The sequence below is a fragment of the Saccostrea echinata genome, unplaced genomic scaffold, assembly GCF_033153115.1.
Source record: "Saccostrea echinata isolate AGI-Se365-2 ecotype Australia unplaced genomic scaffold, CSIRO_AGI_Sech_v1 ptg000005l, whole genome shotgun sequence".
NCBI classification, from domain to species: Eukaryota; Metazoa; Mollusca; class Bivalvia; order Ostreida; family Ostreidae; genus Saccostrea; species Saccostrea echinata.
In genome coordinates, this window is record NW_026889754.1 from 4,494,811 (window position 1) to 4,509,331 (window position 14,521).

The 14,521-nt window shown below is 33.3% G+C and overlaps 1 long non-coding RNA gene across 6 annotated transcripts in view; it reads left to right on the forward strand.

The window, feature by feature from the left end:
* LOC133179781 (uncharacterized) overlaps positions 1 to 10,788 on the forward strand; it is a 124,384-nt gene extending 113,596 nt beyond the window's left edge. For 5 of the 6 annotated variants that reach the window (XR_009720155.1, XR_009720153.1, XR_009720156.1 and 2 more), the window contains 4 exons: positions 691 to 819; positions 2,778 to 3,522; positions 9,825 to 9,887; positions 10,511 to 10,788. This is a non-coding gene — a long non-coding RNA (uncharacterized LOC133179781). The remainder of the gene's footprint in view (positions 1 to 690; positions 820 to 2,777; positions 3,523 to 9,824; positions 9,888 to 10,510) is intronic. The other variant, XR_009720154.1, reaches the window with a different exon arrangement.
* The last annotated feature ends 3,733 nt before the right edge of the window (positions 10,789 to 14,521 follow it).

Consider the following 14,521-nt stretch of genomic DNA (forward strand, 5'->3'; position numbering starts at 1 on the left):
ATCAGAGCCATGAATAGAAATTTAGAAAAGGAACAATTATTTTAGAAGTAAATCCACCACTATTGTTTATCATCAATACACAAAAATTCAGAAATGAGGTCGGAATCGGTATTTAGTGAACTTCAAGGTCAAAGTGAAAGTAGAATAACAGTAAGTTATCAAAACTGCTTAGTGCTACCTAATGCAGAGTCTTGCAGTATGTAGGTGATATGCATTTGTCATTTTATGAAAGAGGTAAAGAAAAAAGAGGTTTCAATGCCTTATTACAATATTTGTAAATGAAAACTTTTATTTTCATGGAATAGAAATAGATGAACGAGGACATACATGTGCATTCTTTCAAAGAAGTCGGTCAGGCTACAGTTGTGTAGAAGTTAAGCAGTGTGTGCATGAACATGCACACTAACATTTTTTTTTTTTATATATATTTTATTAACTGGATTACATGTATTTGTCTAATGTATAATTATTGTCAGTTACATGCTTTTTACCTGTATTATTAATTTACATGTAATTTAACAATGCTGTTACTAATCAGTGCCAATTCATAATTTTCAATTGATATCAAATTAAGGGCATAAGGGAATGTTGTAGGATTGTGTGTGTTTGATGTCTGTCTGTGAATATTTAAGGTGCTTTTTGATGCTGATTAATTATTGCACCATTTTTTAAATTGATTTTTTTTTTTAGGTTCATGGTGATACAGGACAACTTCGAGGTTCATGCAGATGGTGTTTAAAACTATCAGTCAGGAAAAACAAACTCATTTGAACACATCTTGAGTCTTCACATGTAAAATGATGGCAGTACTTTTAATATGTAAGTTGAATTTTCTAAAGCTTCTTTGTGTGTGTATGTGTGTGTGTGTGTGGGGGGGGGGGGGGGTATTAAAGCTTAGTAAATGTAGATTTTAAATGAATATTTGAGCTACGAAAGTGACCATCAAACTAATCTGTACATGTATGCTATATATTTTACAGGTAATATATTTTAAAGAGAATTTCAAAACAATTACATTCAAAGTGTTGTGTATGATAAAATATTAAGACTAAAAAATATATAAGAGTTGAAATTTCTTTAATAATTTAATTTTGTTTGTATTCTAGCCTCTGATTGGTTAATATCCAAAAAGGAACACAAATTATTTCTGTATAACCTGGTTTGGTATGGGGACACACCCCCTTGACAACCAGCTGAATCATCTGTATCCATACAATCCTCTCATACCCAGTCCTCGGGATTCATGGAAAATTCCAGATTTAATAAATGTACCTTTAATTTCAAACAATAATTTGATCTTACCACATGTAACCAAACAACATGGCTGCTAGGCCTATGTATCAGTTTTTTCCTCCCCTCAATTCCCATCACTTCCGTTACTTCCATTACTATGGTTGTATTATTGAGCGGCAAATTTGAACTAATAAAAAGTAACGAAATTTTACACCCATAGTTATTTAATGATTTTAAAATTAAATTATAAGGAATGACTCTAATTCTTGGCCAAATTATTCGAGTATAACCTGGTTTGGGTCAGTTTACGCTGTTTTATAATCCGCTTAGCGGATTATAAAGCTTAAACTGACCCAAACCTGTTTTATAATCCGCTTAGCGGATTATAAAGCGTACACTGACCCAAACCAGGTTATACTCGAATAATTTGGCCAAGAATTAGAGTCATTCCTAAAATATTTGTCAGTCAGAATGAGCGACTTGTAAGGAAATTCAAAATTTTCAAAGTTCTCTTTCATTTTCCTACAAATTACAAATTGGTTACCATGGAAACAAAACATTTTCTGTTGACTATTTATTTGATCTGCTCATGCAAGTATTTTTATTATTTTATAGTTATAATGAATATTTTAGTTCTAATTTCAACTTTTATTAAAAGCACGGGAAAAGTAACACTACATGTGTAATAAGCAATCCATTATTATGATGTCATTATGACGTCATAGATGAGTGAACTTGCATTGGTGTAAAAATTGCTTTGAAACAGATGAATGTACACAAGAATATAAAGGCTTATAAATTCTTTATTCCTACACCAATTTTCCTGAATGATACATCAATGGACAGGAAATAATCAGTACTTCCTATTTTTACTACTTTCGGGGTATTTGTAAACTTAATTTTTTTGTCAATCATGGAGAAACAATGAATTCAATGGTGAGGGATGATAAAATTTTGTGCAAAAATGCATTGATTTTTTGAAATAAGAGAAATGGACCCATATGAGTGCTTGATCATGATTTTGCTTGATGTATTTAAAGTTATAAAAGAGAATAAAAATGGTATAAGTACATTAATAGGCTAACTGATGACTTAAAATTTGGGTGCAGTTGTGGCTAGATGGAAGCATTTTAAAAGAATTTTGCATATAGAACTGTGCATGCTGTAAAATCTTTATTAATGATTGAATTTTCCTGAAATTTGGCATAATGTCACTACATAGTCTGTAGTATGACTTATGATGTTAAATGTTGTAAAATCCAGAAAATACTTTTTCATATTGGATACATACCTCTAATTATTTTTAGAATCGGTAGGAGAAGAAAGAAGTGCAGAAAAAATTACAAGTTCTTTAATTTGCAGACCTGAATAAAAAAAACTGTGATAAGGTATTAAACTGAGCCTCATACTTGTTGATAAGGAGTATGTTCCCTTGCAAAAAAGCTTGGCAGATGTAATTTATCAAGAAGATCAGCAGAATTATTTTATGTATTGTAACACCAGTGAGAAGTCTTGAAATCCCCTACTTTCACTTTCATTTTCAGAGGTTAACGCAGACAGACGCATTTTGCCGCAAAACGAATCTGACATGCCACCTCGAGATTTTAACCAAGGAAAGACAACTTGATGTGCTTTGATTTGAGGGGTCACTCAATGCTGAACAAAAATTAGGGACATTGCTATGTGAATAAACATTAACATTGCCACCTATGGGAAAACAATTAGTGGGCTGTACCCAAATATACTAGTTGTTGGTATTTTTGATTTTTATGTCAACTCTTGCATAAAGGGTTCATTTTATTTGTCCAGAAAGCTCCTACATATCTAAACCTAAGGACTTTTTTCCTGAATGTTTTTACATCATTGATATTCATGGCACCTTGGTTTGGTTTTTGGTCATTTATGAAAAAGATACAAACTGTTAACATGTCAATTTGATGCAAAATATTACTTTAAGGGTACAACAGTTCTGTAGACAATACCTTCTTCAGTTTTCTGCTAAAAGAAATCCCATGAAAGGGATAATGGGTTTCTAATTGATCAAGTCTAATTTACATACAGCAGAGATGCCAATATGCTTGGAGTTTGATTTTTGGTCATTGATAAGAAAATACCATGTGATAAATTTAGCCATTTACTGTGTTATATTGCTTACAAGTGTACATGATTTTTCTAGACAACTCCTTCAACAGTTTTAAAGATATCATTTATTTTTATTTTGCAGATCAAAGAAACGTACATCGGAAATGAATATGATGCTTCGAGTTTGATTTTTGATCATCTATAAAGGTACCAGTTGTTAAAATTAGTCACCTCATTTTTCTGCAAAATATTGCATACGGGGTTCAAAATTTGTTCGGATGACTTCTGCACCAGTTTTTACAATAAGAAGTTTTTGGTTTGCAGATCAAAAGTACATACATTAAGTATTTGCGTAGTACTTGGATTTAGACTACTGATCATTTATGCTTCAAATAGCAGTTATTGAACTTCAGTCATTTTTGTGCTACAGAATATAAGAGAGTACAACATTTGATTGGATACATCTTGCTAAATTGTTGAAAATAAGAAATTAATATTTTGCAGGTAAATTGTACATTACATGTATTAAGGATCTACTGGTTACTTTAATTTTGAATTTTAATGTGTGATGGGGGAAAATAGCAGTGGTTGAACATGCTCATTTTTCCAGAGTATCCTACAATTGGGGATCAATTATCTATCCCCTGAAAAGTGAACTTGGTACCTAAATTTTGAGTTTTGATCATTTAGGAGAGGGATATTAGCAGATGAACTGGGTGAATTTTATGCAAAATATTGATTACAGTGCTCATCATTTATCCAGTTCTCTTCTCTTATAGTGTTAAGGATAAGAGGTATTTTTATACAGATCAATTGTACATACACTAATGATGTACAAGATAGTTGAGTTTTGATTTCAGATAATTTATAGGGAAAATAGCAGTTGTTGAACTTAGTCATTTGTATGTATAATGTAGCTTTTACATCTTTTTTTAGGATAAGCACTCTAACAGTTTTCAAAATCAGAAGATGTTTGTTTTGCAGATGAGGTTATAAACTTTCATTAAAGATGTGCATGGTGCTCTGATTTTGAATTTAGATCATTTTTGGGAAATGAACAGTTGTTGAACTTCATCAGTTTCGGTGCCAAATATTGCTTATTTTGGCATATCATATGTCTGGATAATCCCATCAACAGTTTTGAAAGTAAGGAGTTTGTTGTGCAGAGAAGTTGTACATATTTATATAAGAGATATGTTTATCCCATGTTTATCCCGTGGATATGACTCATTGGATATTTTTTTCATAACCCACAGTTAAGTGCAGTTGTGACGTCACAATGGTTTTTCCGTTAGAGTGATGAAGTAAAATAAAGTGGAGTCCTATATATAACAGTGTAAAAAAATTGGTTGTGAAGTATTAAACATGGGATAAAAAGAATCTCCCATGATTTGTAGTTGGATATGACTTTTATCCAACTCGTTGTGTGTTTTTAAAAAACACATAACTCGTTGGATAAAAGTCATATCCAACTACAAATCATGGGAGATCCTATATTTAGTACATTGATTTTGGTTTTTGATTAGTGACTGGGAAAATACCAGATGTTTGTGCAAAATATTTCTTATAGGGTATTGCATCCTACAGTTTTTGGGATAGGATTTTTTTAATGTGCAAATCAGTTGTACATTTGGAAGAGAGTTGATGAGTGTTTGGACTTTGTTTTGGATCATTTATGACAAGAATATTAGTTGTTGGTATTCTATTTTTTATGCCAACTATTGCATACAGGGTTCTCTTTATTAGCTCTTCTTAGCCAAAGGCTCAAAGAGTTAATGCTATAGCCATTTGTTCGGTGTGCGTAAACTTTTTAGAATATGGGCCATAACTCAAGAACCCCTTGGCCAATTATTGTGCAATTTTTCACAGGGTATCCTTGGCCCAAGGGCTCCCTTTTATACTAAAACTAGGGTTGTGACCCTTAAGCAAGGGGAGATAATTAGGAAAATAGAAACAAAAATACTGGTTGCTAAGAAATCTTCTTCTCAAGAACCACTGGGAAGATTATCACCAAACTTACACAAAAGGATGAGGATATGTTTTAGATTAAAAGTTGTTCAAGGCATCACCCTGGGGCAAAGGGTGTGGTCTCAAGGTCACTTCAAAGTTGACCAAAAATTACATTTTATTAAAATGTTGATATTTTTGCTTACTATAAGGACTAGGATCATCAAATCTTGTCAGTTGATGCATCTAAGGACCTCATATCATGTTGACTTAAAAGTAAGTCACAGTTGCCTACTTTTTAAATTTTGCGGCCATTCTTTATCAAAATGATTTAGAGACATATTTTGAACAATTTAAGGCCTATGATCATCAAACTTTGTCAGTTGATGTATATTGGTTCATCGAAGTACGTCAACTAAAAAGTAGGTCACCTTGACCTACTTTTTGAAATTGATGGCTAATCTTTTACAGAACAATTCAGGTCAATAATTTGATTACTGAGAGGTTCAGAATCATGAAATCTTGCAAGATGATGCATCTTGGGGCCATAAAACATATGTATTAAAACGTAGGTCACAGTGACCTACTTTTTGAACTTTGCAGGTATGCGATTTCAAAGCGGTTTAGAGGCATAATTTGGACATTTTTACGCCTATGATCATAAAACTTTGTAAGTTGATGTATCTTGGGTCATCGCAGTAGGTCGACTGAAAAGTAGGTCACCGTGATCTACTTTTCAATTTATATGACTATAATTAAATATTTCAGGTACTAATTGGCTTAGAATCATCAAACTTTGTCAGTTGATGCATCGTAGATCTTTGGAGTAGGTCAACTGAAAAGTAGGTCACCATGACCTACTTTTGAAAATTTATGGCTTTAATTAAATATTTCGGGTACTAATTGACTTAGAATCATCAAACTTTGTCAGTTGATGCATCTTGGGTCTTCGGAGTAAGTCGACTGAAAAGTAGGTCACCATTACCTACTTTTGAAAATTTATGGCTTTAATAATATATTTCAGAAACCAATTTGCTTAGAATCATCAAACTTTGTCAGTTGATGCATATTGGGTCCTTGGAGTACGACAACTGAAAAGTAGGTCACCCTGACCTACTTTTGAAATTTTATGGCTGTATTTAATATTTTTGGTGTACTATACGGATTTGAATCATCAAATAGAAGTGATACCGTAGGTTGTACAGTTTATTAGTAGAGCGATTCAAGGCCCTTGGGCCTCCTGTTTGTCTAGATAGCTCCTACATATCTAAACCTAAGAACTTTTTCCTGAATGTTTTTATATCAGTGATATGCACATCCCCCTATGGCACCTTGGTTTGGTTTTAGGTCACATATGTAAAAGATACAAACTGTTGAACATGTCAAATTGATGCAAAATATTATTTCTAGGGTCATACAATTCTGCAGATAATTTCTCCTTCAATTTTCTGCTAAAAGAAATCCCATGAAAGGGAATATAGGTTTCTAATTGTTCAAGTCTAATGAACATACAATAGAGATGAACATGGTACTTTGATTTTGATTTTGGTCATTGACAAAAAACTACCAGTTGATAAATTTGACCATTTAATTTTTTTTTTTTTTTAATTATTTATTTAATTTTTTTTTTTTTTTTTTTTTTTTTTTTTTTGCATACAAGTGTACATGATTTTTCTAAATAACTCCTTCAACAGTTTTAAAGATATCATTTTTTTTTTAAAATAAAAAAAAAACATACATCAGATATTAATATGACGCTTCAACTTCGATTTTTGATCATCTGTAAAGGTACCGATTTTTAAAATCAGTCATTTTGATGCAAAATATTGCATACTGGGTTCATTGTTTACTCGGATAACTTCTCAATAGTTTTCATAATAAGAAGTTTTGGTTTGGAGATCAATTTGTTCGTACATTTAGTATTTGCTTAGTACTTGGATTTAGACTTCTAATCATTATGGTTCAGATAGCAATTATTGAACTTCAGTCATTTTTGTGAAAAATAAAAGAGAATACAACATTGGTTTGGGTACATCCTGCTTGTACATATACATTCTTTTTTCCAGAATACTCCTACAATTGTTGATCAATTATCTATCCGTCATAAATTAACATGGTACCTATATTCTAGATTTTTGATTATTTAGGAGAGAAAAATAGGAATTTTTTATTGTGCAAAGCAGTTGTACATTTGGAAGAAAAGTGTTTGGATATAGCTTTTAATCTTCTATGACAAAAATACGAGTTGTTGGTATTCTTGATTTTTATGCCACCTCTTGTATATAGGGTTCAATATTTTTGTTCTGACAGCCCAACACTTCTTAATCTAAGAACTTATTTTCCCAAATATTTTTACATGATACATGTGCATGGCACCTTGGTTTGATTTTTGGTCATTTGTGAAAAAGATACAAGCTGTTGAACATAGTCAACTTGATGCAAAATATTACTTTTAGGGTACAACATTTCTGCAGATTTGTCCTTTTTCTGTTTACTGCTAAAAGAAATCTATGAAAGGGATAATATGTTTTTATTGTTAAAGTCTAATGAACATACGTTAAAGTCAAATGAGCTTACATAAGATATGAACATTGTACTTGGATTTTGATTTTTGATCATTGATATCATAAGAAAATACCTGTTGATAAATATATCCATTTGATGTGTTATATTGCTTACATTTGTACTTCTGAGCCAAAGGCTCAAAGAGCTAATGCTATATCCATTTGTGCGGTGTGCGTAAACTTTCTAGAATATGGGCCATAACTCAAGAACCCCTTTGCCAATTATTGTCAAATTTGTCACAGGTATCCATGACCGAAAGACTCCCGGTTTTATTAATTCTAGGGTTGTGACCCTTAAACAAAGAGAGATAATTTGGTTAATAAAACCAAAAGTACTGGTTGCTAAAAATCTTCTCAAAAAACCACTGGGCAGATTATCACCAAACTTACACATTAGGTTTAGGGTATGCTGTAGATTAAAATTTGCAAGGGGAATCGCCCTGGGGCAAAGGCGTGGTCTCATGGTCACTTCAAAGTTGACCAAAAATTACATTTTATTAAAATGTTAATATTTTGCTTACTGCAAGGTCTACGATGATTAATCTTTATAAGTTGTTGCATCTTGGGTCATCGGAGTACGTCAACTAAAAGAAGGTCACCTTGACCTACTTTTTGAATTTTATGGGTAATCTTTTAAAAACATTGAATTTCATTAATTCGAATGCTGAGAGGTTTAAAATCACTTAATCTTGTAAGATGATGCAGCTTGGCGCCATGAAACAAATTTATGAAAAAGTAGGTCACCTTGACCTACTTTTTGAACTTTGCAGGCATTCAATTTCAAAGCGTTTTAGAGGCATATTTTGGACATTTCAAGGCCTATGATCATAAAACTTTGTAAGTTGATTCATCTTTGGTCCTCGAAAAACGTCAACTGAAAAGTAGGTCACCATGACCTACTTTAGAAATTTTTTTGTTATATTTAAATATTTTGAGTACTATTTGGTTTGGAATTATCAAACTTTTTCAGTTGATGCATCTTGGGTCTTTGGAGTAAGTTAACTGAAAAGAAGGTCACCGTGATCTACTTTTGAAATTGTATGGCTTTATTTAAATTGCAGGTACTATTTGGTTTTGAATCATCAAACTTTGTCAGTTGATGCATCATCGGTCCGCAGAGTTAGTCAACTAAAAAGTAGGTCGCTGTGACCTATTTTTGAAATTTTATGGCTTTATTTAAATATGTCAGGTACTAATTGATTTAGAATTATCAAATTTTGTAAGTGGGTGCATCTTTTGTCCTTGGAGTATGTCGAATATGTAGATCACTCAGACCTACTCTTGGAATTTTAAGGCTATATTTGAATAATTTCGTGTACTTACTTACTTAGAGTCATCAAAAATTGTTGGTTAATGTATCTTGGATGTTAGGAGTACGTCGACTAAGAAGTAGGTCACTGTGACTTGATTAAATATTGTTAGGTATCAATGGGCTTAGAATCAAAAAACTTTGTCAGTTGATGCATCTTGGGTCCTCAAAGTATGTCAACTGAAAAGTAGGTCACTGTGACGTACTGTTGAAATTTATGGTTATAATTAAATATTTTTAGGTATCAATTGGCTTAGAATCATCAAACTTTGTCAGTTGTTGCATCTTGAGTCCTCAGAGTATGTCAACTGAAAAGTATGTCATTTTGACCTACTTTTGAAATTTTATGGCTTTATATAAATATTTCAGGTACAGTTTGGCTTAGAATCATCAATTTTAGATAGTTGCTGCATCTTGGGTCCTCAGAAAATGACAAATGATAAATAGGTCACCATGACCTATATCAGGTGCTAATTGACTTAGAATCATCTTGGGTTCTCAGAGTGTTTTATATAAAATGACCTACTTTTTGAATTTAAGGGCTTTATCTAAATATATAGGATACTTAGAGGCTTCGAATAGAAGTGATAGGTTGTACAATTTATCACAAGCGCATTTCAAGGCCCTTGGGCCTATTGTTCTAGATAACTGCTTCAACAGTTTTATGATATTTTTTTTTAATATTGCAGATTCAGTATATGATATACATCAGAGAGAAGCATGATGCTTGATTTTGACTGTCTATTTGAAAGGTACCAATTGATCTTATTCATTTCTAATTCAAATATTGCTTGTAAGTTTCATCATTTGTTTAGATAGCTTTCATATTTTATGAAATTGGGAACTTATTTTTTCAAATAATTATGTGTACGTCAGTGATTTTTATTGCACCTTGATTTGGGTTTTTGGTCATTTAGAAAAATACAAGCTGTTGAACGTTGTCAATTTGATGCATAATATTGCATTTAGGGTAATTTCTCCTTCGGTTTTTCTCTTTGAAGAGTTTTCCATTAAAGGGGATTTAAGTTTTTATTTTTTTTTAATTGAAATCACTATACAATGGAGATGAACATGGAACTTGGATTTTGGTTTTTCATCATTTAAAAAAGAAATCGCATTTTTTAAATTTAGTTGGTAAACTTTTTAAGAACTCATTTTTATGCAAAAAATTGCATTTTCTGATAACTTCTGCAACAGTTTTCAAGATAATACGTTTTTGTCATGCAGATCAACTGTACATACATCAAAGATGTTCATTGAAATATGATTTTAATACATCATTTAATGGGGGAAATCACAGTTGTTAAATTGAGTCATTTTTATCGGAATGTTTGATATATCTTTTTTCAGTTTTTTTTTAAATCATCTTTTGCAGTTTGATTTCGGCTTGGATTACCAAAGAACCTGACCAAAAAATGGGGACATTTCATGCGACCAGGATAAGATGCTGCTTGCAATCGGCATTGCTGTTCATTCACAGACAAGAGCATCAGGAGTTCAAGCTAAAACAATCCGTAATTGCCTCTAAATACCGCATGGGGAAGAACTAGTCACCAAATTGTTGTTATTTTTCGTAAAGCTGTGAATATTGACTTGATTACTCATTATACAATACAAAATAAAGTTCTTATTGTTCAGAAAAAAATTATCTTATTTGGAGTTATATTCCTAGATAACTCTCTTTGAAAGAAAAATGCTTATGAATACTTTAAAGGGAAGGACCTAGAGAAATTTTACTTTAAGAAAGCTTTGAAAATGGACCAAATTGCTCATCACATTAAACTTCTTTGAATAGTGGCTATATCTGTAGAATCCCTATTTGTCAAATTTGTTACAGAGTATCCTTGGCCAAAGGACTTTCATTTGTACCTAAAATTTGGATATAACCCTTTAACAAAGGAAGATAATTAGGAAAATAAAAGTTGATGCAAACATATTCTTTCAAGAACCATTGGGCAGAATATCACCGAACTTACACAGGGTGAAGAGGTGTTGTAGATAAATACTTGTACAAGATATCACCCTGATAAAGTCACGGCCTCAAGGTAACTTAAAATGTGACCTAAATTAATATTTTGTGAAAACTTTAATATTTTGGCCATATTATAACTAGGATAATCAAATCTTGTAAGTTGATGCATCATATGTACTCGTGTCATTCTGACTCAAACGTAAGTCATGGTGATGTAATTTTTTAATTGAGAAGGTATTTATTTTCAAATTGATTTTATACATACCTTATACAAGACTATGATCATCAAAACTTGTCAGTATATGCATCATGGGGGCGATAAAGAGTGTCAACCAAAAGTTATGTCACCGTTACCTACTGTGTTAACTTTATGGCTAATCATTTTAAAACGATCTAGTTTATTATTTCTGATACTGAGAGGTTTAGAGTCATCAACCCTTCTAAGTTGGTGCATCATGGGACCTTGAAACTTTTTTTGGAAAATGTCAGGCAGTCTGACTTTCTTCTTGAATTTCCTGACATTCGCTTTCATTTTGTATAAATTTCGTATTTTTGACAATGTGAAAGCTAGGACAATCCATTATTGTCAGTTGATAAATGCGAAGGCCGTGAAGTGTATCAACCAAAGAAATGGGCACAATGACCAACATTTAGTATATCATGGTTATATTAAAAGTTCATTGTTTTGGTTAACAAGCTTTGAAGACCAAAGGTGTGTCAACTGCCAAATTCTGATGATTCTAAGCCTTTTATTATTTGAAATATTAAGATATGACCAAAAAATATTGAAAATAATTATTACAGTTACTTACTTTTTTTGTAGCACAATCTGAAGACCCAATATAGGTCAAACAACAAAGTTTGATGATTCTAAGACTCGTATTATATGAAAGTTATACATACATGTACTGACTTGATTCTCCAAAAGTAGAATTGAAGTTAAGGGGGCGCATAAAGTAGGCTGGGGGTCTGGGGACCGCCCTGAGGCTTCCAGTGGGTCCAGGGCGAAGCCCTGGTAGGGGCCCAGGGAGCGAAGCCCCAAGAAGCTTCTGGGTTCTAGAGATTTTGTAGGGTATAAATGAAGTCTACCGAGAAGACATTTTTGCATTTTCTCGATGAAACTATTATTTATGCTAACTTTGACAATTTTAAGGGGGGGGGGGGAATTAATTCATTGTGTGTTTTATTAATTGGATTATATTTCATTAAGTTGACAGAACCTATGACGGTCTGTAAGTACAAGTTTAGGTATAGATTGGGATAAAATAATCTGAAATGCAAATGGTTAGGTTATAATTTAAAAAGATCAAAGATCATCGGATGCCATAATAGAGGAATTTCACATTCTGAAGAGTTGTCTCCCCTTGTCGACGTAACGCTTATTTTTCTCACTTTAGTCCTTTGTAAGTTAGCCTGTAAATATTTCCAAACTTCAAACCTATCGGGCAATTTTGATCCTTTCATTTATTTCCTATGGGGCAACATGAAAAAACATTACAAACATATTCATATAAATTTCATTTCTAAGATTTTGTAACGGTGTAGCCTTACGCAGACTGACCCCAGATTGACTCGCAAAGGGAAATAACTTTAGTAAATGTGAAAGTCTTCCCTGGGGGGGTCTGCATTCCCTTTCCTTGATACTAAAACAATCTGAATCAGATAGCTATAAATAAATTTGGAAACCTCAAAGCCGTCTTTGTATTATGACAGATTAAATGGAACACTCTCCCCCAGTTTCCCCGCCCATTCCCTGTCCCTGAAATGACAAAAGATCATGTAACTTAAAAATGATTAACAAACTTTTCCATTTGACTATACATAATTTTGTTTCTTGTGTTATTATGTCTCTAATGGTATTCAAAAGTGCATCAATAATAAGTTTGCTTGACATTCCATTCATAAATTTGATTGATTGATTGATTGTATGTTGTATTACGTCCCATTCGAGAATTTTTCACTCATATAGAGACATCACCATATACCGGTGAAGGGTTTCAAATTTTGACCTTTACTCGGCACTCAGGGCCATTGAGCAGTGAGGGATCTTTATCATGCCAACGCCTACCTTGACACGGGGCCTCAGTTTTTAAGGTCTCATCCGAAGGACCCGCAACTTTCACTTCAAACTGCGCATGGTGAAGGAACAGTTGCTACCCATTTTTAGCTCACCTCAACGAAGTCGGTGTCGGTGTCGGCGTCGGCGTCCCAGGTTAAGGTTTTTGGAGCAGTTTTCTTTTCAAGTACTCCTATGGCCTATATTAGTCAGAGATGCATGGAGGATGCTTCGAGTGTGTTTTATTGTACAAGTTAAGGTTTCAGATGCTGCAATTTCAGCTAAAGAATGACCAGGTTAATGTTTTTGGAGCAGGTTAAAGTTTTTGGAGCGGGTTAAAGTTTTTGGAGCAGGTCTCATTTCCAAGCAACTATAAGCCCTATATTGACCAAACTTGCATGGATGATACATCTAAGGATGCACACTACTGAACTTGCTTCGGATGCTGGATCTGACCTACATTTTCCGGATGAGTGACTAGGTTAAAGTTTTTGGAGTAGATCTCATTTCCAAGTAACTATAAGCCCTATATTGACCAAACTTGCATGGATGGTACATCTATGGATGCACACTACTGGACTTACTTCGAATGCTGGATCTGACCTATATTTTTGGATGAGTGACCAGGTTAAGGTTTTTGGAGCAGATGTCATTTCCAAGTAACTATAAGCCCTATATTGACCAAACTTGCATGGATGATACATCTAAGGATGCACACTACTGGACTTGCTTCGGATGCTGAATCTGACCTACATTTTCCGGATGAGTGACTAGGTTAAAGTTTTTGGAGTAGATCTCATATCCAAGTAACTATAAGCCCTATATTGACCAAACTTGCATGGATGATATATCTAAGAGTGCACACTACTGGACATGCTTCGGATGCTGGATCTGACCTATATTTTCCGGATGAGTGACCAGGTTAAGGTTTTTGGTGCAGATCTCATTTCCAAGTAACTATAAGCCCTATATTGACCAATTGCATGGATGATACATCTAAGGATGCACACTACTGGACTTTGCTTCGGATGCTGGATTTGACTTACATTTTCCGGATGAGTGACCAGGTTAAAATTTTTGGAGCAGATGTCATTTCCAAGTAACTATATGCCCTATATTGACCAAACTTGCATGGATGATACATCTAAGGATGCACACTACTGGACTTGCTTCGGATGCTGAATCTGACCTACTTTTTCCGGATGAGTGACTAGGTTAAAGTTTTTGGAGCAGATGTCATATCCAAGTAACTATAAGCCCTATATTGACCAAACTTGCATGGATGATATATCTAAGAGTGCACACTACTGGACATGCTTCGGATGCTGGATCTGACCTATATTTTCCGGATGAGTGAC